This window comes from Rattus rattus, chromosome 18, assembly GCF_011064425.1.
Source record: "Rattus rattus isolate New Zealand chromosome 18, Rrattus_CSIRO_v1, whole genome shotgun sequence".
Taxonomy (NCBI): domain Eukaryota; kingdom Metazoa; phylum Chordata; class Mammalia; order Rodentia; family Muridae; genus Rattus; species Rattus rattus.
This window is the reverse complement of record NC_046171.1, coordinates 9,945,759-9,970,985: the sequence shown is the minus strand read 5'-3', so window position 1 is coordinate 9,970,985 and position 25,227 is coordinate 9,945,759. Positions and strand designations below refer to the sequence as shown.

General features: G+C 44.2%; 2 pseudogenes; both read left to right on the top strand.

Annotated features, from left to right (window-relative positions):
* The first annotated feature begins 3,962 nt into the window (after window positions 1-3,962).
* On the top strand, window positions 3,963-4,407 carry LOC116887714 (annotated as a pseudogene).
* A 1,278-nt stretch (window positions 4,408-5,685) lies between these two features.
* LOC116887617 lies at window positions 5,686-25,153 on the top strand (annotated as a pseudogene).
* Window positions 25,154-25,227: the final 74 nt, after the last annotated feature.

Here is a 25,227-nt window from a genome sequence, read left to right as displayed (position 1 = left end):
AAAATCTCAGGACAAGCAAACTGTGAAGTCTCAACAGCTTCTGGGAAGATGAGAATGGAGGAGAGAAGAGGAAAGGGCCATTTTAAACTGGCACGGGGGGGGGAGGAGGGTCCGACACGTGGCAGATAAGCAGCCACATCTTTAAAGGATAAAGGCTTTAAAGAAAGAGTGAGGGAGAGAAGACAAATGTTAAGGAAATCAAGTTTAGAAAGGAGACAGAAGAAAGGGGAAAGGACTAATTCAGAAAAGTGGTCAGGTTTACAAACCTCCATGGCTGTGGCCATCAGCTACTGCACCGGGGCAGGGATTCTTGGGAGAATAACTATGATAATCTCATTAGAGAACTAATTATTCTGCCTCTCTCTTTGGCATGGATTAAGGTGCCTTCCTAGAGGTGACCTTGGTCAAGCAAATGATCCTGACCTACTGGAATTGTAGGTCTCTACCCAGCCCAGAGATTCTGTTTTCTTGCCAGGAGTTTTTCCTATCCTGATGATTATTCATCCTTGTGTGAATATGGATCGAAGGAGGACTTTTGATAAAGAACAAAGACATGCAATTGCCAGCTCCTGTGAGGATGGAGCTACAAACCCATCAACCACTTTGATAAGAAAAAGACCTCCTCGGGAGAGCTGCTTTCTCTAGAGAAATATAAAGTCTAAAATATAAAGTAGCACAGTGGTCCCTTTATAGGGACTCTGTGTAGTCCGGCTGTTCTGGGACTCACAGAGATCAGCCTGCCTCTACATAGATGTCACTACTGTAGCAGCATAAGGGTGTAAGAATGTAGTGTTGGGACATGGCAGAACATGAAAAAAAATTGCTACAATCCAACTGTTGGCTCAGTCTCTGATAGCTGCAGCCTCCCTCCCACAATCATACACACCACAGAGACACTGTTTATAAATGCCTGGCCAATAGACTTTTAGGTATCAGGATTTCTCATCCAGGGAGCGAGTTTCTGTCAACGAGGGTGTTGGCAGTGACGTGTCCTGCCCTTTTCTGCCTTTTGCCTGGGATTCAGAGCCTGGCTGCTGGCTTCATCACAGTTCTCAGAGAGCTATAAAATGAGACCTGTGCTTCTGCCACACTCTAATCCTCTCTTCAGAGGCCCAGGCTATGCAGTCCGTCTCTGGTGCTGGGGCCTGAACCCTTCTCAGAAGCCCACCGTGTTGACATCTTAATAGTCTCTGTCTGTCTCTTGTACTAGTAACTCTTCTAATAAACTCCTTACTCCCAACAGTCTCATCCATCTCGAATCCATGTCCCAGATGCTTCAGAGAAAGTATTTCATTTCCATGCCCTCAGACCAATCTCAAGCTTTCTACATTCTTTTCTTTATAGAAACCTGACTGGATTACAAACCCTCTGGAGAGAACGACATTTTACAGGAAGTATAATCCAGTGTGGGATTCACACGTGAGGTGTGACTGTCACTGACCACAGACCCATGGGTACTGTCTCAGAAAGGAACAATGCTTTCCCTTCAGAACCCAACGCCGCCTCTCACCAGAGACACAAAATTCCCCTTTCAACAGGATGTCTAGTTGTATTTCCACACCTCTCACCCCAATAGTTTCTTTTTTTTTAAAAAAAAAAGATTTATTTATTTATTTATTTATTTATTTATTCTATATAAGTACACTGTAGCTGTCTTCAGACACACCAGAAGAGGGCATCAGGTCTCATTACAGATGGCTGTGAGCCACCATGTGGTTGCTGGGATTTGAACTCAGGACCTCTGGAAGAGCAGTCAGCGCTCTTAACTGCTGAGCCATCTCTCCAGCCCACCCCAATCTTTTCAACTAAGGAAGATGAAAATTAGACTCACACATCAAAACCCACCAGTTAGAGAAACAGTGAAGTGCCATGGATTCTTTTTATCCCCTCGTGCTGCTGAGCTTAGTCCACAAGGATCATCCCCTACTTGTCTTTCTTTTACATTCCCTTATGCCCTGCTGGCTGCTTCCCTCTGATCTGTAAAGTGAGAGAATTAACCTGGGGTTGGATACCCCAGGTGTACTGTGAGTTTCATCAATACTTATGACTCATAATCTATAGCCTCTACCCCAGTCTCCGGCCATGCAGTTATGCCGATGTTGTCTTATGAGGTAACAAAAATGAACAGGGTATGGTTACAGGCTCTCGTATTCCAGAAAGCTCTTACTGAATAAAGCCATGAGGATTCTAAATCTAAACATCGATGGCTGCAAAAACCTGCTGTAACTTAGGACATGAGATGCCTTGGGGCACTCCAAAGCTCACTTTAAAATGCTCTGAGTTGATTTTTGTCACAACCATCCCTACAGAAAAATGAGATGAGGATGAGTGAAGCACCAGCCCTACAGGTGCTCATAGACTGCCAGGGCCAATTCCCAAGTGCTAGAGGAGAGCAGTGGGAAGAATCAGACAGCCATTTCCCAACATCATGGATCAGGGTCGGGATCCATCTACTTCCTTCCCCAAAGAGTTCTCCTAAAGAGAAGGCTGTTAAGTACTTAAAAAAAAAAAAAACTTTTGTTTTTGCAAGTCATTCATTCATCCCCTACCCCCAACACAAACACACAAACACACACACACACACACACACACACACACACTCACACATACATGTGCACTCACACGCACATGCCATGCACACATGCACAGGTACACACAAGTATACCAACCAGGCTAACCTTACCTTCCAAGGGCTAGGATTTCAGGTATGTGCCTCAGACTTAGATTTGATATGAATTTCTTAAAACGTAAGATATATAAGTCATCACATACATAAGGCTTCACCATTCATGGATAAATTAGGGAAGGGATGTTGGTATAATGGGGCTTGGGGAAATGTGTTTAGATTTATTCTTTTCTGTTTAGTCTTTGCTAGCATATGACTGACAATCCAGTTCCTTCAGAACCTATGTATTGGGCTCTCTCAGTGGAGGAGTAGTTTGTCACATCAGGGCCAAGGAGTAAAACAGAGAACACACCACGCAGTAGGCCTCACACAGGAGATTCATTCGGGCTGTGGGGAGACCACCTCTGAACAGGTGCAAGAGAGAGAGGTGTGGTGATGATTGTGGGACGGGCTTTTATAAAGAGTATGAAACTCATGCCAACAATGGAAATGGATTTCTGAATTAGTGAAGGTGGACTTGGGGTAGACTTGGTTCCTAGAGTTACTTCCTCTTGTTTATTATAAAATGTGAGGAAATAGGAAGGGGGGACTGGTGAAGCAGGAATGGCAGGAATGTGCTTCCTGCTGTCTGGGTGCACGGACATCTTTGTGGACACAGTAAAGTTGGAATGCTAGCTAACTTCTGGAAGAGCAGGATGTTTCACTGGCTGACCAGGCTCTGCAGGGTCATCTGGAGCTAAGGAGTGCAGGCAGCATCTGTGAATCAGGGCCACCTGGGACTATGGCTTTGAAGCTCTCTAGAACACAGATGTTGAAGGAACACCTGGAGCTGGTGGGTTGCTGGAACAAATAGATAATAGGGTAAGGAGTTTAAGGGGAAATTTTTTACTTTGTTGTTCATTTGAAAATTCGAGGCCCCTTGTCTTGATAGTTGGGGGAGGGTGTCCCAAGACCAGGGAAAGGAGAAGATCACACTCTCAGGAACGAGCAGAAAGGCAGGTGGGGAAACAGGCTGTTTATTGAGAATACTCACCTGGAGTCCTTTGACCTGTGAAGGGTGGATTTAAGTTGATTCTCTGAAGCGTGCAAGAAGTTTTCAGGTTTACAAAGAGATGAGTTTTAGACATGCTACCTGTGTGTAATCTGTACTGAACTTCCCATTGTAGAAAAGGCAGTGGACTCATGCCTTTGAGACGTAGTGAAAGCTCGGGGACCTAAAACTGATTTGGAGTTAAAAGCATGAACTCTTTTCTCCATCCAGTAAGACTGAGTGTATATAGATTAGACAGATGTTTTATAGCACAATGAAAAGCACTTTTAAGCTTTTCCAAGCATCCGCCAAGATGGCCGAAGTGGAGCAGAAGAAGAAGCGAACCTTCCGCAAGTTCACCTACCGTGGCGTGGACCTCAACCAGCTGCTGGACATGTCCTAGGAGCAGCTGATGCAGTTGTACAGCGCCCCGCAGAGACGGCGCCTGAAGCGAGGCCTGCGGAGGAAGCAGCACTCACTGCTCAAGCGCTTGAGAAAGGCCAAGAAGGAGGCGCCACCCATGGAGAAGCCGGAGGTGGTGAAGACCCACCTTAGGCACATGATCATTCTGCCCGAGATGGTCGGAAGCATGGTGGGTGTGTACAACCGCAAGACCTTCAACCAGGTGGAGATCAAACCCGAGATGATCGGCCACTACTTGGGCGAGTTCTCCATCACCTACAAGCCTGTGAAGCATGGCCGGCCCGGCAATGGCGCCACCCACTCCTCCCGATTTATCCCCCTCAAGTAGTGGGGACAATAAAAACTGGTTTTCAGCCCTGAAAAAAAAAAAAAAGAAAAAAAGAAAAGCACTTTTAAGACTGCACTTAGATCAACCAAAGGAAATTTTAAATCTGAACTTTTGAAATCTTAGTACAACAATAGTATGAAGAAGGAAAGAAATCTGAAATATTTTTCATTTTTATGTATCTTTTTTTATTTTTTCTTATTCTCTTTATATCCTGCTCATTGCCCCCTCCCAGTCACCCCCCTCTCACAATCCTTCCTCTGTTCCCTCTCCTCTTCTCTGAGCAACAGTCCCCACCCCACCCCCATCCTGCCCTGCTACATCAAGTCTTTGCAGGGCTAGGTGCATCCTCTCCCACTGAGGCCAGACAGGGCAGCCCAGCTAGAAGAACAAATCCCACCAAGCTACAAACCTGCTACCTACCGTGTATTTACTATCTCTTAATCACATTCTTATACTGTCCAAGGCCATCTTCAGCACTACAGGGTAAACTGAGGAAGGCAGCAAGTGTAGAGTCTGTGATTGGGGTTGGTGTTGGTAGCAGTAGTTGGTTCCTGGCCCCTGAAGTCCCTCTCCCGGGGCCAAGAATTCTGAACTCTTTAAACTTTTAGGGGGCTGGGAAGAAAGAAAAAGAGAAAACTCTCTCTCTCTCTCTCTCTCTCTCTCTCTCTCTCTCTCTATCTCTCAGACACACACACACACACACACACACACACACACACAGACAATCTTTTAAAAATGTCAGTGTCATGTAGTTTAAGCTGGCCTCAAACTCATGTCCAATCTCCTGTCATAGCACAGCCTCCTAAATGCTGGGATTACAGATGTCTACAACCAAGAACTGCTTGTCAGTTTTTAACACGGCAAATGTTGTTAGATATAACCTACATAAAATTTTGAGGTAAGCACAAACAAGAGATCCTGAAAGCCACACATTCAGAATCCAGGACTCAGAGAGGGCAGATGTGTCAAAGAGCACCCAGTATGTGAGGAAGCAGTTTTCATAAGTCCCCAGTCTGAGGTTTTGTCTTCCAAGTGTGGGTGGTGGGGAAGCCATGGGTTGAGAAGTCCCTTGTGGCACCTAAATTCCTTTTGGGTAGCTTACAAACTACGTCAGTTGTGCTGTCCTTCCATCTGGACTCATGCTCTCACTCCCAGTCTGTGTAGGAATTTTGGAGAACCACCCACACTCACTGTGGTGTCTCCCTACAACCCACAGCGCTATAATCTCCACAGAGAGGAACATAGTCTCAGTCCCTCCAGAGTTTCCACACATCAAGGATGGGGGCTCCAGTGCTGCATGCCACCCTCCTGCTGCTCTCAGCCTTCCTGGCTGTGACCCAGACCAAGAACCAGAGTTTTGCTGGTGAGTGTGGGTCTGAGGGAAACAGCCTCTGCCTGGAGGAGCAAGAGCTATGGGAGCCAGTAGCACCAGGCAGGACCCGGGAAGCTGCTCCTTCTCATCTCCAAGCCAGACTCTCCAGCTCTCTTCTCTATCCCCCGTTCGGAGCCCGGTGCTCTGAACTCCTCTCAGCCCACGCACCCAGCGGAGATCCCAGGAAGAGCTCGGGGTTTCACAGCTCTCTGGCTCTGTCTGCAGGTTCACACTTCATGCGGTATTTGGTAACCACCACCTCATCTCGACCCGGTCTTCAAGATTCGCACGTCTGCATTGTTGGCTATGTGGACTACATGCCATTTATGCGCTTTGACACTGATGGAGCTGCTCAGAGGATCCAAACGAGAGGACCTTGGATGAAGCAGATGGGGCCTGAGTATTTGGAAATGGAGAGAAAGAATGCGGAGGGGTATTCATACAGGGCTCGAGAAAACCTGCGATTCGCAATCCAGGTCTATAACCAGAGCGATAAAGGTGAGTGGCCCCTTCACATCTCCAGGGAGTGAACTGAGTAGCACAGAGTTCCAAACCTTACGTTTAGATCCCACAGAGGCTGTGGGATCTGCAGAGGCCGGGAACCCAAGAGAATAGTGGACCGAGGGCTGGTTTCCAGTGTAGGTGAAAATTCCATGGGTGGGTGAGCCTGACTATGTGGCTGGTGGCAGTCTCTCACACCTTCCAGTGTTTGATCGGTTGCGACATGAGGCCAGACAGACGCCTCCTCAAGCGCACTATAGCCATGCTTTGACGGCCAATATTACATCAGCCTGAACTCGGACCTGACAACATGGAGTGTGGCAGACAGCACAGCTCAGATCACCAAGCGACGGTGGGAGGCAGATGGTGTAGCAGAGGCCTTGAGTCACTTCTTGAAAGTCTCTTGTGTTGAACACCTGCAGAAGCACTTGGAGACAGGGAAGGAGACTCTACAGCGCTCAGGTATCAGGGCCTGAAAAGTAACTCCTCTATCTGCACTCAGAGCAGGGAGCACACTTCCAAGGAGAAAGGAAAATGGGACCAGCTGTAATACTCCCACTCTCTTTTTTGCTTCCAGAGGGGAACGGAGCTCCTGGTTTTCCTGAGCCAACACCAGATAGTGACTGTCCCAGGCTCACACTTCTTTCAGGACAGTTTTGTGTCTCTCAGGAGGATAGGATAGAAGATTCCTGAAATAATAGTCACCCCTTCAACTTGCAGCCCGTTGAACTATGGCCTCCCATGTGCTCGGTCTGTGCTTTCACTTAATATCTCTGGGGTCTGACTTAGTAGTGCTGAGCCTCTATACCCTCTACCCAGATATCCTTTTTCATGGTTAACAATGTGAGTTTTCTACTTTGGACTGCCTTACTATAATGTTAGAAATTTCCAAGGAATAGATCACACTGTTGCCTGAGTATGGGCTACTATTGGGATTTGCATCCCTTCTCACCTTGATCCCCCTGTTCATTGCCAAGACAGGGACTGCTTAAATCCCCAGCCACAATGTTCAATGTTTGAATTTTCCAAATTTTCCTTCAGATCCCCCAAAGACACATGTGACCCATCACCCCAGACCTGAAGGTAGTGTCACCCTGAGGTGCTGGGCCCTGGACTTCTACCCTGCTGACATCACCCTGACCTGGCAGAAGGAGGAGGAGGAACTGACACAGGACATGGAGCTTGTGGAGACCAGGCCTGCGGGGGATGGAACCTTTCAGAAGTGGGCGTCTGTGGTGGTGCCTTCTGGGGAGGAGCAGAAATACACATGCCGTGTGGAGCATGAGGGGCTGCCTGAGCCCCTCACACTGAGATGGAGTAAGGAAACGTTTGAACACAGAGCCTGTTATCAAGGAGAGACTCCTGAGTAAGGTCTCTGCTAGGAACTGGGGTTAGGCCCCCTCAACTCCTCCCTTTCTTCCCCTTTCTCTCTTCCTAGAACCAGCAACTTGGCCTGTGGTTGGAATAACTGTTGGTGTAGTTCTCCTTGGGTTTGTCATCATTGGAGCTCTGATTGCCTTTATGACCATGAGGAAGAAGAGAGCAGGTAAAGAAGGCATTGTGTCTGAGGATTTTCATAGATTTGAAGCCCTACATGGAAATGTGTTCATAGCCCATTTTATTACACTGAGACACCACTACATATGAGTGCTTGCCCAAACTAGGGCTCTGTGTAGCATCTTTTGTTGCTGTTGAGACAGGATCTCTGTACATAAACCCTGCTTGACCATGTAGACCAGGCTGCTCTCAAACTCTAAGATTCACCTGCCTCTGCCTCCCGAGTACTAGGATTAAAGCTGTGTGCCACCATGTCTGGCTGCACTATCCCTTCTTTAAAGTCTAGGGCTCTGGGAGCTCCTCTAGGACATCTTCATCCTGTATCCATATCAGTCATTCTCTTGCCCTATGTGGAGTTACTCAGATGACTTTCTCAGGAATGAAGCTTTCATCATTCTATATCTACCTTGTACCGCTTGTCCCAGCTCTTGTGTCTCTTCACACACTATGGCACCACCTAGGAAGAGTATAGAAAGGTACCAGAGAGCTTTGTCACTTTCCCAAGCATTTCTACAACTGCATCCCACATGACTTCTCAGCTGCACCAGCTGAATGACCACATGCTGGTTCATGGTCCAGCATGTGATGCTAAGAAAAAGCTGTAGAGAATGAATTTGGCAAGGTTGACATTGGCACAGCTTCCATGACAAGTGTCCCAGCCACAGAGACCAGTGCCAAGGTTTTGGTAGGGTCATCAGTGATCCCTGTGCCTGGGTAGATCCCATGTATCCTCTGGACCCTATGAATCCCATGAGAGACCTGATGTTGATGGGTTTGTCCTTTTGTTCTCGCTTTCTCCTGTTCTTCCCTTTATCCTTGGACCCCAGCCCTCCAATATCATATATTCAATTCCTTTCTTTTTTAAATGATAAGAATTTGGATTCTATTATTTGTACCTCAAAGTAAAACATCACCTTGGGGACCTTTCAGAAAGCAGCCAATTAGAGATTCTCTTTAAGTAATTGCTTCCTCTCATCGGAGAGATGACAACATGTATCCATCAATATGGCAACTCCCTCCCTTTTCTTTCTCAGCTGCCCCTGACTCCCACTACCACTGCTGCCCAAATGTAATGCCCATATAAAATCAGTTTCCATCACAGATACTGTTCTTACTACTAACATCCACTAGTTCCAAAATACCAAAGACTTTCTAGATCCTCCATTTAGACTATTAGCTATGTAGCCTAGGACTCATTCTGCCTTTTTCTATTTGTTTGTTAATAGGATCCCACTCTGTAGCCCAGGCTGGCTTGGAACTTACTATGTAGATGTAATGATGAACCTTCATTGTCAACTTGACTGGATTTTGAGTCTCCTGCGAGATGTAATTCTGGTTTCATCTGTAAGAGTGTTTCCAGAGATTAATTAAGGATGCAAGACCTCCCCATGTGAGTGACATCATCCCTTGGGTTGGGGCCCAAGGATCAAAGAACAAGACAAAGCCAGATAAGAGGATCTCTACTCTCTGCCTCCTCATCTACTTAAGTCTGAGGAATCCCAGCTACATCCTCCTGCTGCGGTGTGCTCCTCCATGCCTTGTGCCGAGATGGACTGGACTGTTGGTGTGCACCAACACTGAACCCTCTTAAACCGCGAGTCATAATAAACTTCTTCCTTTAATTTGATCCTGTTGGGTATTGTGTCACAACAATGAAGAGAGTAGCACAAATCCATGTAAGAGCCTCTGCAGTCCTTCTTTCCTTGTTTTGGGGTGCTAGGAAGACACATGTGAGCCTCCATACTGGCAGCCAGAAGTACTTATGTAAGCATAAGTGAGGCCTAACCCATCTTTGTCTACATCCTTGCAGCTTTGGGATCTGAACACCAGCGGCCTCTCCACCCACTTGGTAATACAGAGAATCTCGACTCTTCACCATACTTCCTAAGTCTTTTGTTTTTCTTTGTGGTTTTTGGTTTTTTGTTTGAGTCAGTGTCTCACTATGTATCCTTGACAACCTGGAACTGGAAGTACAATAAAGTTTACCTTGCACTCAGAGAGGTCTTATTATAGGAGATACTTGGGATTAAAGGCCTGTGCCACCAAGCCTGGCTTCTTTCTGAATCCTGTTGAGATGGTCAGGGGACTTCTGTGCACTGGAAATTCTGGGACTCTCTCCCTGGTCTACAGGCCTTCTAGACACATCCCCTGATCTGTAAGATCTGTCACAGAAGGGTGCTCTGATGAGATCCCTGAGCACAGGAAGGGCCAGAGTGCAGTCCTGTTCTCTTTCCCATTGCAATTAATCATTTGTTTGGTGATTTTATTTTTCTCCAAGGTTTCAAATTCTGTTTACCATCACCACCTAAACAAATCTCTCCAGCTCAAACAAGGCTGCCCACCAGACTTATCTGTCTCAGGTGTCATCCTGGTTCCTTCGTGTGCATCTTCCCATCTGCACACAAATCCATTCTGCTACTTGTAAAGTCCTAAACTTTTGGTACCATGTTTACTTATTTTATAGTCCTGATTTAATCCAGTGAGAAACACTGTAATGCCCACGTCTTAAATGAACCCCAAATTCAATGTCTTTGCACTCTCTTTTCCTGCTCACATCTTAGGTCAAAGGAATAGGTTTTCTTTGACTACATGATTTTCCAATTGCTCGACTCCCACAAGTTCATTGTTCCTCATCAGAGTGATCCTTCATTTTGTTTCATTTATTATTTGTCTTTTTAAAACAACCTATGAAGCTGAACTGTAGTCTTATGTGTCTGTTTCCCAGTTCCTGTGTTTTCTAGGGATGCACTGCAACAACTGACTCTCGGTTTTTTGTTGTTGAATTATTTATTCTTTGTAAACATTAATCCTCTTCCAGATGTATAGCTGGTAAAGATTTCTCCCATTCCTTAAACTGTCTGTTTACTTTCTGATGGTTTACTTTGCTGGGCAGAAGCCTTTTATTTTCATCCAGTCTTATTTGTGACCTCTTGGTACTATCTATCTCCTGAGCCATGAATCCTTCCCCAGAAGCCCTGGTCGATGCATAAGTGGAAAGGGTTTTCATCTAGCAGATTTCAAGTTTTCATGTTCATGTTCTTTGAGTTCATTTTTCCCCAGGGTAAGAGATAGGGAATGTAGTTTTGTTCTTCTACATGGAGATATCAAGTTTTCCCAACACCATTTGTTGAATGGGTTTGTTTCCCCCTCACCCTCAACCCGAATATATGTTGTGATTGAAAATAAGATAGCTGTAGTATTTTTAGGTAGGTTATTTTTAGCTGTAGGTTTTTTTTGCAGTAATCAGAGAGCCAAAGATATTACACCATGCAACAGACCTTGCACAAGAGATTTATTGGCAGTGTAGAAAAGGTTGCCTCTGAGAGGGAATAAGAGAAAGAGAGAAGAGAAGAGGAGAGAGAGAGAGAGAGAACACTGATCATTTTGACTTCATAGAGAGATATGAATCATGCACATATGTGACCATGGCGACATTGGAAACCTGTTGCATTAGACATTGGGATAACACTGATGCTGGCTAATAGGGTGGGGAAGAGGAGAGCACCTAGTTTGGGAAGGTGGTTATAACACTGTACCTATAGATTATATCTGAGTTCTCTGTTCCATTTTTTTGGTCTGTGTTCACTTTTGTGCCAGTACCATGCCCTATTTACTCCTCCTCCTCCTCCTCCTCCTCCTCCTCCTCCTCCTCCTCCTCCTCCTCCTTCTACCATGTCTTCTCTGCAATAGAATTTGAAATCAGGATTTTAAAACTCCTTGCATTGCTCTTTCTGCTAAGAACTACTTTGGCTATTAGGAGTTTTTTCTATATCCATATATTTAGAATTTTGCTAGATCTTTAAAGAATGCCATGGGGAATTATGTTGAATATCTAGGTTAATTTCAGGACTCTAGCTATATTTGTCATAATGATTTTACCTATTCATGAGCGTAGGAGGCTTTTTTTTTTAAATGTCTTCTAATGCCTTTTGTTTGTTTGTTTGTTTGTGGTTTGATTTGGTTTGGTTTTTGAGACAAGGTCTGACTATGTAGGCCTTGCTGGCCTGACACTCACTATGTAAATCAGGCTGGCCCAACATTGCATTCTTCTGATTGTTGACTGTTGGATTAGAGGTGCCATCATGCCTAGCCTTAGTTGGTATTTTAAAGGTTTATTATAGATCTTTAACCCCCTTGAGTGTATTCCTAGATAGTCTAGTTTTATGGTTTTTTTTTTTTTTGGAGCAATTATGTCCAGAATTGTTTGTCATACATGTTGCTGGCGTACTGAAAAGCTGCTGGCTTTTTTATAGGGCTTTATGTCCTATCACTTTGGTGAAATTATTTCAGATTTCAAACACATGTTCATGTCACTTACAAATAACGATCATTTGACTCATTTACTTCCACGTTTCCCTTTTCTTCCCTCGCTGTTCTTGATTAAGACATCAAGAACTAGGCTGAATAGGAGTAGAGAGAACAGACACTCTTTGTCTCATCTTGAGTTTCTCCCGCTTAGAATCATGCTGGCTAGAGTTTTCTTACATATAGCATTATTGCATTGAAATAAACTTTTAACTCTAGTTTCTCTAAGGTTTAAATTCAATATAATATGTTTCACACTGTCCCAGTTTTCTGCATCTATTGGTGGGATCCTGTGATTTCTGACTTTGCATCTGTTTATTTGCCATATCATATTTATTGGCTGACAAATGTTGAGCCGTCCTGGTATCCTTGGATGAGGAGAATTTGGTCACGGTACATAACATTCTAATGTGCTGTTGACTTTTGTTTGCAAATATTGTATTGAAAATGTTCACATGAGGGCTGGAGAGATGGCTCAGCGGTTAAGAGCACCCGACTACTCTTCCAGAGGTCCTGAGTTCAATTCCCAGCAACCACATGGTGGCTCACAACCATCTGTAAGAGATCTGATGCGCTCTTCTGGTGTGCCTGAAGACATCTACAGTGTACTCATATATAATAAATGAATAAATCTTTTTAAAAAAGTTTAAAAAAAATAAAATGTTCACATGCATGCTTAGCATGGAAATGGACTATAATTTTCTGTTTTCCCTTATTTAGTTTTGATATGGCTGGTCTTACAAAATGCTTTTGGTAGTATTGTTTCCCTGTCTATTTTATGGGATTTGAGATACCTTGGTGTTCATTTATCTTTGCATGTAGAGGTCAACACTGAGTCCATATGTTCTTGTACACACTCACACACGATTTCGGAGTCCACGTCATTGCTTCAAAAACACTGCTCCTAAAATGTCTGTTTATGTTGTTTATTTTCTCTTAGTTTAGTATGCGTGAAAGACATGTCTATAAAATTGTCCGTTTCTTTCTAGATTTTTCAAGTTGACTATAAAGTACTACTTAATGATACTCTGAATCTTGGTAATATCTGATTTAATGGTCCATATTGTCTTAGTTTGGGTTTTATTGATGTGAAGACACAACATAACCCAGGCTATGCTTATAAAGGACAACATTTAATTGGGGCTGGCTTATACTTTCAAAGGTTTAGGACATTGTCATCATGGTGGGAAGCATGGCAGTGTGCAGGCAGACATATTGTTGGAGGAAGCAAGAGGTCTACGCCTTGATCCAAAAGCAAGAGGAGTCTCTGATCCCACACTGGGCAGAGTTGAGTGTAGCAGACTCAAAGCCTGCCTTCACCATGACATACTTCCTCTAACAAGGCCACACCTCCAAAAAGACCATACTTCCTAATAGTGCAACTTCCTATGGTCAAGCATCTCAATGACACATGATCTATGGGGGGTCAAACCTGTAAAAACCACCACATGCATATATGAGTCCCACTATGTAGTCCAGGCTGGCTTAGAACTATGCAGTCCCAGGCTGGACTTGACGTTGAACTGCCAGCGATGATCTTTATCTCTACCTGTTGCATATATAGATGTTTGTCTGTATGCCCACCCTTCTTCATTGTAGGTTTAAACTATAATAGAATGGAGATGGAACAAAGCTACAGGATTAGGCTCGTTTGGATGAGCAATGACAAAATCCTGCACATATGGCTCCAAACACATGAAATGTTTGATTTTTCCTTTTTTTTTCTTACTAAAAGTCTAATTTTAAGAGCCAGATGATGATTATGCATGCCAGAGGCAGAAGCAGTGAAAACTCTTGAGTTTGAGGCCCCGACTGGTCTACAGAGTGAGTTCCAGGACAGCCAGGGCTACAGAGTCTGTCTGGCTACACACCCTATCTGTATATCAAAGCTCAGGATATTAGACGGATCCAGGTGGAGGCTGGCTCTCCTGTGACTGACAATCCAGTTCCTTCAGAGCCTACTGTATTAGGCTTTCTCAGTGGAGGAGTAGCTTGTCACATCACGGCCAAGGAATAAAACAGAAAATATACCACACAGTAGGCCTCACACAGGAGATTCATTCGGGCTGTGGGGAGACCACCTCTGAACAGGTGCAAGAGAGAGAGGTGTGGTGATGATTGTGGGACGGGCTTTTATAGAGTATGAAACTCATGCCAACAATGGAAATGGATTTCTGAATTAGTGAAGGTGGACTTGGGGTAGACTTGGTTCCTGGAGTTACTTCCTCTTGTTTATTATAAAATGTGAGGAAATAGGAAGGGGGGACTGGTGAAGCAGGAATGGGAGAGATGTGCTTCCTGCTGTCTGGGTGCACGGACATCTTTGTGGACACAGTAATTCTGGGATGCTAGCTAACTTCTGGAAGAGCAGGATGTTTCACTGGCTGACCAGGCTCTGCAGGACCATCTGGAGCTAAGGAGTGCAGGCAGCATCTGTGAATCAGGGCCACCTGGGACTATGGCTTTGAAGCTCTCTAGAACACAGATTGTGAAGGAACACCTGGAGCTGGTGGGTTGCTGGAACAAATAGATATTAGGTTAAGGAGTTTAAGGGGAAATTTTTACTTAGTTGTTCATTTGAAAATTCGAGGCCCCTTGTCTTGGTAGTTGGGGGAGGGTGTCCCAAGACCAGGGAAAGGAGAAGATCACACTTTCAGGAACGAGCAGAAAGGCAGGTGGGGAAACAGGCTGTTTATTGAGAATACTCACCTGGAGTCCTTTGACCTGTGAAGGGTGGATTTAAGTTGATTCTCTGAAGCGTGCAAGAAGTTTTCAGGTTTACAAAGAGATGAGTTTTAGACATGTTACCTGTGTGTAATCTGTACTGAACTTCCCATTGTAGAAAAGGCAGTGGACTCATGCCTTTGAGTCGTAGTGAAAGCTTGGGGACCTAAAACTGATTTGGAGTTAAAAGCATGAACTCTTTTCTCCATCCAGTAAGACTGAGCGTATATAGATTAGACAGATGTTTTATAACACAATGAAAAGCACTTTTAAGACTGCACTTAGATCAACCAAAGGAAATTTTGAATCTGAACTTTTGAAATCTTAGTACAACAATAGTATGAAGAAGGAAAGAAATCTGAAACATTTTCATTTTTACGTATCTTTTTTATTTTATTTTTTTCTTTATTAACTTGAGTATTTCTTATTTACCTTTCAATTGTTATTCCCTTTCCTGGTTTCCGGGCCAATATTCACCCCTCCCCCTCCCCTTCTATATGGCTGTTCCCCTCCCCATCCTCCCCCCATTACCGCCCTCCCCCCAACAATCACATTCACTGGGGGTTCAGTCTTAGCAGGACCAAGGGCTTCCCCTTCCACTGGTGCTCTTACTAGGATATTCATTGCTACCTAAGAGGTTGGAGCCCAGGGTCAGTCCATGTATAGTCTTTGGGTAGTGGTTTAGTCCCTGGAAGCTCTGGTTGGTTGGCATTGTTGTTCATATGGGGTCTCGAGCCCCTTCAAGCTCTTCCAGTCCTTTCTCTGATTCCTTCAATGGGGGTCCTGTTCTCAGTTCAGTGGTTTGCTGTTGGCATTCGCCTATGTATTTGCTGTATTCTGGCTGTGTCTCTCAGGAGAGATCTACATCTGGTTCCTGTCAGCCTGCACTTCATTGCTTCATCCATCTTGTCTACTTGGGTGGCTGTATATGTATGGGCCACATGTGGGGCAGGCTCTGAATGGGTGTTCCTTCTACCTCTGTTTTAATCTTTGCCTCCTTATTCCCTGCCAAGGGTATTCTTGTTCCCCTTTTAAAGAAGGAGTGAAGCATTCGCATTTTGATCATCCGTCTTGAGTTTCATGTGTTCTGTGCATCTAGGGCAATTCAAGCATTTGGGCTAATAGCCACTTATCAATGAGTGCATACCATGTGTGTTTTTCTGTGATTGGGTTACCTCACTCAGGATGATATTTTCCAGTTCCCTCCATTTGCCTATCAATTTCATAAAGTCATTGTTTTTGATAGCTGAGTAATATTCCATTGTGTAGATGTACCACATTTTCTGTATCCATTCCTCTGTTGAAGGGCATCTGGGTTCTTTCCAGCTTCTGGCTATTATAAATAAGGCTGCTATGAACATAGTGGAGCATGTGTCTTTGTTATATGTTGGGGCATATTTTGGGTATATGCCCAAGAGAGGTATAGCTGGGTCCTCAGGTAGTTCAATGTCCAATTCCCTGAGGAACCTCCAGACTGATTTCCAGAATGTTTGTACCAGTCTGCAATCCCACCAACAATGGAGGAGTGTTCCTCTTTCTCCACATCCTCGCCAGCATTTGTTGTCACCTGAGTTTTTGTTCTTAGCCATTCTCACTGGTGTGAGGTGAAATCTCAGGGTTGTTTTGATTTGCATTTCCCTTATGACTAAAGATGTTGAACATTTCTTTAGGTGTTTCTCAGACATTCGGCATTCCTCAGCTGTGAATTCTTTGTTTAGCCCATTTTTTTAAAAAAGATTTATTTATTATAGATGAGTACACTGTAGCTGTCTTCAGCACACCAGAAGAGGGCATCAGATCTCATTACAGGCGGTTGTGAGCCACCATGTGGTTGCTGGGATTTGAACTAAGGACCTCTTAAAGAGCAGTCAGTGGTCTTAACCACTGAGCCATCTCTCCAGCCCAAGTTTAGCACATTTTTAATAGGGTTATTTGTCTCCCTGTAGTCTAACTTCTTGAGTTCTTTCTATATTTTGGATATAAGCCCTCTATCTGTTGTAGGATTGGTAAAGATCTTTTCCCAATCTGTTGGTTGTCGTTTTGTCCTAACCACAGTGTCCTTTGCCTTACAGAAGCTTTGCAGTTTTATGAGATCCCATTTGTCGATTCTTGATCTTAGAGCATAAGCCATTGGTGTTTTGTTCAGGAAATTTTCTCCAGTTCCCATGTGTTAGAGATGCATCCCCACTTTTTCTTCTATTAGTTTGAGTGTATCTGGTTTGATGTGGAGGTCCTTGATCCACTTGGACATAAGCTTTGTACAGGGTGATAAGCATGGATCAATCTGCATTCTTCTACATGTTGACCTCCAGTTGAACCAGCACCATTTGCTGAAAATGCTATCTTTTTCCCATTGGATGGTTTTGGCTCCGTTGTCAAAATCAAGTGACCATAGGTATGTGGGTTCATTTCTGGATCTTCAATTCTATTCCATTGGTCTATCTGTCTGTCTCTGTACCAATACAATGCAGTTTTGTTTTTTGTTTTTTTTTTGTTTTTTTTTTTTTTTTTTTTTTATCACTATTGCTCTGTAATACTGCTTGAGTTCAGGGATAGTGATTAAGCCAGAAGTCCTTTTTTACTGTTGAGGATAGTTTTAGCTATCCTGGGTTTTTTCTTATTCCAGATGAATTTGCAAATTGTTCTGTCTAACTCTTTGAAGAATTGGATTGGTATTTTGATGGGGATTGCATTGAATCTGTAGATTGCTTTTGGTAAAATGGCCATTTTTAATATATTAATCCTGCCAATCCATGAGCATGGGAGATCTTTCCATCTTCTGAGGTCTTCTTCAACTTCTTTCTTCAGAGGCTTGAAGTTCTTATTGTACAGATCTTTTACTTGCTTGGTTAAAGTCACACCGAGGTATTTTATATTATTTGGGGCTATTATGAAGGGTGTCGTTTCCCTAATTTCTTTCTCGGCTTGTTTCTCTTTTATGTAGAGGAAGGCTACTGATTTATTTGAGTTAATTTTATACCCAGCCACTTTGCTGAAGTTGTTTATCAGCTTTAGTAGTTCTCTGGTGGAACTTTTGGGATCACTTAAATATACTATCATATCATCTGCAAGTAGTGATATTTTGATTTCCTCTTTTCCAATCTGTATCCCCTTGATCTCCTTTTGTTGTCTGATTGCTCTGGCTAGAACTTCAAGAACTATATTGAATAAGTAGGGAGAGAGTGGGCAGCCTTGTCTAGTCCCTGATTTTAGTGGGATTGCTTCAAGTTTCTCTCCATTTAGTTTAATGTTAGCAACTGGTTTGCTGTATATGGCTTTTACTATGTTTAGGTATAGGCCTTGAATTCCTATTCTTTCCAGGACTTTTATCATGAAGGGGTGTTGAATTTTGTCAAATGCTTTCTCAGCATCTTATGAAATGAACATGTGGTTTTTGTTCTTCCAGTTTGTTTATATAATGGATCACGTTGATGGTTTTCCCTACATTAAACGATCCCTGCATGCCTGCGATGAAGCCTACTTGATCATGGTGGATGATTGTTTTGATGTGCTCTTGGATTCGGTTTGCCAGAATTTTATTGAGTATTTTTGGGTCGATATTCATAAGGGAAATTGGTCTGAAGTTCTCTTTCTTTGTTGGGTCTTTGTGTGATTTAGGTATAAGAGTAATTGTGGCTTCATAGACGGAATTCGGTAGCGTTCCATCTGTTTCAATTTTGTGGAATAGATTGAATAGTATTGGTATGAGGTCTTCTATGAAGGTCTGATAGAATTCTGCACTAAAGCTGTCTGAACCTGGGTTCTTTTTGGTTGGGGGACCTTTAATGACTGCTTCTATTTCGTCAGGAGTTATGGGGTTGTTTAACTGTTTTATCTGCTCCTGATTTAACTTTGGTACCTGGTATCTGTCTAGGAAATTGTCCATTTCCTGCAGATTTTCAAGTTTTATTGAATACAGGCTTTTGTAGTAGGATCTGATGAGTTTTTGAATTTCCACTGATTCTGTAGTTATGTCTCCCTTTTCATTTCTGATTTTGTTAATTTGTACACACTCTCTGTGTCCTCTGGTTAGTCTGGCTAAGGGTTTATCTATCTTGTTGATTTTCTCAAAGAACCAACTTTTGGTTCTGTTGATTCTTTCTATGGTCCTTTTTGTTTCTACTTGGTTGATTTCAGCTCTGAGTTTGATTATTTCCTGACTTCTACTCCTCCTGGGTGTATTTGCTTCTTTTTGTCCTAGAGCTTTTAGGTGTGCTGTCAAGCTGCTGACATATGTTCTTTCCTGTTTCTTTCTGCAGGCACTCAGAGCTTTCATTGTGTCCTATAAGTTTGGGTGTGTTGTACCTTCATTTTCATTACATTCTAAGAAGTCTTTAATTTCTTTCTTTATTTCTTCCTTGACCAGGTTATCATTGAGTAGAGCATTGTTCAACTTCCACGTATATGTGGGTGTTCTTCCCTTATTGTTATTGAAGACCAGCTTTAGGCCGTGGTGATCTGATAGCATGCATGGGATTATTTCTATCTTTCTCTATCTGTTGAGGCCTGTTTTATGACCAATTATATGGTCAATTTTGGAGAAAGTACCATGAGGAGCTGAGAAGAATGTATATCCTTTTGCTTTAGGATAGAATGTTCTATAAATATTTGTTAAGTCCATTTGGTTCATGACTTCTCTTAGTCTGTCTACGTCTCTGTTTAATTTCTGTTTCCATGATCTGTCCATTGATGAGAGTTGGGTGTTGAAATCTCCTAGTATTATTGTGTGAGGTGCAATGTGTGTTTTGAGCTTTAGTAAGGTTTCTTTTATGTATGTAGGTGCCCTTGTATTTGGAGCATAGGTATTTAGGATTGAGAGTTCATCTTGGTGGATTTTTCCGTTGATGAATATGAAGTGTCCTTCCTTATCTTTTTTGATGACTTTTAGTTGAAAATTGATTTTATTTGATATGAGAATGGCTACTCCAGCTTGCTTCTTCTGACCATTTGCTTGGAAAGTTGTTTTCCAGACTTTTACTCTGAGGTAGTGTCTGTCTTTGTCTCTGAGGTGTGTTTCCTGTAGGCAGCAGAATGAGAATGCAGGGTCCTCATTGTGTATCCAGTTTGTTAATCTATGTCTTTTTATTGGGGAGTTGAGGCCATTGATGTTGAGAGATATTAAGGAATAGTGATTATTGCTTCCTGTTATATTCATATTTGGATGTGAGGTTATGTTTGTGTGCTTTTCTTCTCTTTGTTTTGTTGCCAAGACGATTAGTTTCTTGCTTCTTCTAGGGTGTAACTTGCCTCCTTATGTTGGGCTTTACCATTTATTATCCTTTGTAGCGCTGGATTTGTAGAAATATATTGTGTAAATTTGGTTTTGTCATGGAATATCTTGGTTTCTCCATCTCTGCTAATTGAGAGTTTTGCAGGATATAGTAACCTGGGCTGGCATTTGTGTTCTCTTAGGGTGTGTATGACACCTGTCCAGGATCTTCTAGCTTTCATAGTCTCTGGTGAGAAGTCTGGTGTGATTCTGATAGGTCTGCCTTTATATGTTATTTGACCTTTTTCCCTTACTGCTTTTAATATTCTTTCTTTGTTTTGTGCATTTGGTGTTTTGACTATTATGTGACGGGAGGATTTTCTTTTCTGGTCCAATCTACTTGGAGTTCTGTAGGCTTCTTGTATGTTTATGGGCATCTCTTTCTTTAGGTGAGGGAAGTTTTCTTCTTTGATTTTGTTGAAGATATTTACTGGTCCTTTGAGCTGGGAGTCTTCATTCTCTTCTATATCTATTATCGTTAGGTTGATCTTCTCATTGAGTCCTGGATTTCCTGTATGTTTTGGACCAGTAGCTTTTTCCGTTTTACATTTTCTTTTACCGTTGTGTCGATGATTTCTATGAAATCTTCTGCTCCTGAGATTCTCTCTTCTCTCTCTTGTATTCTGTTGGTGATGCTTGTATCTACAGCTCCTTGTCTCTTCCTTTGGTTTTCTATACCCAGGGTTGTTTTTTTGTGTTCTTTCTTCATTGTTTCTATTTCCATTTTTAATTCCTTCAACTGTTTGATTGTGTTTTCCTGGAATTCTTTCAGGAATTTTTGTGATTCCTCTCTGTAGGCTTCTACTTGTTTATTTGTGTTTTCCTGCATTTCTCTAAGGGAGTTCTTCACGTCTTTTTTGAAGTCCTCCATCATCATGATCAAATACAATTTTAAATCTAGATCTTGCTTTTCTGGTGTGTTTGGATATTCAGTGTTTGCTTTGGTGGGAGAATTGGGCTCCGATGATGCCATGTAGTCTTGGTTTCTGTTGCTTGGGTTCCTGCGCTTGCCTCTCACCATCAGATTATCTCTGGTGTTACTTTGTTCTGCTATTTCTGACAGTGGCTAGACTGTCCTATAGGCCTGTGTGTCAGGAGTGCTGTAGACCTGTTTTCCTGTTTTCTTTCAGCCAGTTATGGGAACAGAGTGTTCTGCTTTTGGGCATGTAGTTTTTCCTGTCTACTGGTCTTTAGCTCTTCCTGTGGGCCTGTGTCCTGAGTTCACCAGGCAGGTGGCTTAGAGCAGAAAAGTTGGTCTTACCTGTGGTCCCGTGGTTCAAGTTTGCTCATGGGGTGTTGCTCTTGAGCTCTCTGTGAGGGCAGCAACCAGGAGGGCCTGCACTGCCTTTCCGGGAGCCCCCGTGCACCGGGGGTCCCAGATGGCATTAGGTGTTTTCCTCTGGAGTCAGAAATGTGGGCAGAGTGTAGTCTCTTCTGGCTTCCCAGGTGTGTCTGTCTCTCTGAAGGTTTAGCTCTCCCTCCCACGGGATTTGGGTGCAGAGAACTGTTGATCTGGTCCCTTCAGGTCCTGGCAGTGTCTAGAGCGCAGGGGACCTGCAGCTCCAGTGCCCCTATCTTCCAGTTCCCAAAGGCCTTATCTTTTATTTTTTTCTTATTCTCTTTATATCCTGCTCATTGCCCACTCCCAGTCAATCCCTCTCACAATCCTTCCTCTGTTCCCTCTCCTCTTCTCTGAGCAACAGTCCCCACCCCACCCCCATCCTGCCCTGCTACATCAAGTCTTTGCAGGGCTAGGTGCATCCTCTCCCACTGAGGCCAGACAGGGCAGCCCAGCTAGAAGAACAAATCCCACCAAGCTACAAATCTGCTTGTGTCCTACCATGTATTTACTATCTCTTTAATCACATTCTTATACTGTCCAAGGCCATCTTCAGCACTACAGGGTAAACTGAGGAAGGCAGCAAGGGTAGAGTCTGTGATTGGGGTTGGTGTTGGTAGCAGTAGTTGGTTCCTGGCCCCTGAAGTCCCTCTCCCGGGGCCAAGAATTCTGAACTCTTTAAACTTTAGGGGGCTGGGAGGAAAGAAAAAGAGAAGGCTCTCTCTCTCTCTCTCTCTCTCTCTCTCTCTCTCTCTCTCTCTCACACACACACACACACACACACACACACACACAAACGCACACACCTCTTTTAAAAATGTCAGTGTCATGTAGTTTAAGCTGGCCTCAAACTCATGCTCAATCCCCTGCCATAGCACAGCCTCCTAAATGCTGGGATTACAGATGTCTAATACCAGGAACTGCTTAGCTGTCTGTTTTTAACACGGCAAATGTCGTTAGATATAACCTACATAATATTTTGAGGTCCTTGATCATGTGTAAGCACAAACAGATCCTAAATGCCAAACATTCAGAATCCAGGACTCAGAGAGGGCAGAAAGCAATTTTTGTAAGTCCAGTCTGAGGTTTTGTCTTCCAAGTGTGGGTGGTGGGGAAGCCATGGGTTGAGAAGTCCCTTGTGGCACCTAAATCCCTTTTGGGTAGCTTACAAACTATGTCAGTTGTGCTGTCCTTCCATCTGGACTCATGCTCTCACTCCCAGTCTGTGTAGGAATTTTGGAGAACCACCCACACTCACTGTGGTATCTCCCCACAGCCCACAGCGCTATAATCTCCACAGAGAGGAGCATAGTCTCAGTCCCTCCAGAGTTTCCACACATCAAGGATGGGGGCTCCAGTGCTGCATGCCACCCTCCTGCTGCTCTCAGCCTTCCTGGCTGTGACCCAGACCAAGAACCAGAGTTTTGCTGGTGAGTGTGGGTCTGGAAGGAAACAGCCTCTGCCTGGAGGAGCAAGAGCTATGGGAGCCAGTAGCACCAGGCAGGACCCGGGAAGCTGCTCCTTCTCATCTCCAAGCCAGACTCTCCAGCTCTCTTCTCTATCCCCCGTTCGGAGCCCGGTGCTCTGAACTCCTCTCAGCCCACGCACCCACCGGAGATCCCAGGAAGAGCTCGGGGTCTCACAGCTCTCTGGCACTGTCCGCAGGTTCACACTCCAGGCAGTATTTGGTAACCGCGACCACGTCTCGACCGGGTCTTAGAGATCCCCATGTCTTCATTGTTGGCTATGTGGACTACATGCCATTTATGCGCTTTGACAGTGATGGAGTTGCTCAGAGGATCCAGGCGAGAGGACCTTGGGTGAAGCAGATGGGGCCTGAGTATTTGGAAATGGAGAGAAAGAATGCGGAGAGGTATTCACACAGGGCTCGAGAAAACCTGCGATTCGCAATCCAGGTCTATAACCAGAGCGATAAAGGTGAGTGGCCCCTTCACATCTCCAGGGAGTGAACTGAGTAGCACAGAGTTCCAAACCTTACGTTTAGATCCCACAGAGGCTGTGGGATCTGCAGAGGCCGGGAACCCAAGAGAATAGTGGACCGAGGGCTGGTTTCCAGTGTAGGTGAAAATTCCATGGGTGGGTGAGCCTGACTATGTGGCTGGTGGCAGTCTCTCACACCTTCCAGTGTTTAATCGGTTGCGACATGGGGCCAGACGGACGCCTCCTCCAAGGGCATCATAGACATGCTTTTGACGGCCAATATTACATCAGCCTGAACTCGGACCTGACAACATGGAGTGTGGCAGACAGCACAGCTCAGATCACCAAGCAACGGTGGGAGGCAGATGGTGTAGCAGAGGCCTTCAGTCACTTCTTGAAAGTCTCTTGTGTTGAATGGCTGCAGAAGCACTTGGAGACAGGGAAGGAGACTCTACAGCGCTCAGGTATCAGGGCCTGAAAAGTAACTCCTCTATCTGCACTCAGAGCAGGGAGCACACTTCCAAGGAGAAAGGAAAATGGGACCAGCTGTAATACTCCCACTCTCTTTTGCTTCCAGAGGGGGAACGGAGCTCCTGGTTTTCCTGAGCCAACACCAGATAGTGACTGTCCCAGGGCTCACACTTCTTTCAGGACAGTTTTGTGTCTCTCAGGAGGATAGGATAGAAGATTCCTGAAATAATAAATAGTCACTCCCTTCAACTTGCAGCCCGTTGTGAACTATGGCCTCCCATGTGCTCGGTCTGTGCTTTCACTTAATATCTCTGGGGTCTGACTCAGTGGTGCTGAGCCTCTATACCCTCTACCCAGATATCCTCTTTTCATGGTTAACAATGTGGGAGTTTTCTACTTTGGACTGCCTTACTATAATGTTAGAAATTTCCAAGGAATAGATCACACTGTTGCCTGAGTATGGGCTACTATTGGGATTTGCATCCCTTCTCACCTTGATCCCCCTGTTCATTGCCAAGACAGGGACTGCTTAAATCCCCAGCCACAATGTTCAATGTTTGAATTTTCCAAATTTTTCTTCAGATCCCCCAAAGACACATGTGACCCATCACCCCAGACCTGAAGGTAGTGTCACCCTGAGGTGCTGGGCCCTGGACTTCTACCCTGCTGACATCACCCTGACCTGGCAGAAGGAGGAGGAGGAACTGACACAGGACATGGAGCTTGTGGAGACCAGGCCTGCGGGGGATGGAACCTTTCAGAAGTGGGCATCTGTGGTGGTGCCTTCTGGGGAGGAGCAGAAATACACTTGTCATGTGGAGCATGAGGGGCTGCCTGAGCCCCTCACACTGAGATGGAGTAAGGAAACGTTTGAACACAGAGCCTGCTATCAAGGAGAGACTCCTGAGTAAGGTCTCTGCTAGGAACTGGAGTTAGGCCACCTCAACTCCTCCCTCTCTTCCCCTTTCTCTCTTCCTAGAACCAGCAACTTGGCCTGTGGTTGGAATAACTGTTGGTGTAGTTCTCCTTGGGTTTGTCATCATTGGAGCTCTGATTGCCTTTATGACCATGAGGAATAAGAGAGCAGGTAAGGAAGGCATTGTGTCTGAGGGTTTTCATAGATTTGAAGCCCTACATGGAAAAGTGTTCATAGCCCATTTTATTACACTGAGACACCTCTATGTAGGAGTGCTTGCTCAACCTTGTGTTCTGTGCAGCACTTTTTCTTGTTGTTGAGACAGGATCTCTCTACATAAACCCTGCTTGACCATGTAGACCAGGCTGCTCTCAAACTCTGAGATTCACCTGCCTCTGCCTGCAGAGTACTAGGATTAAAGCTGT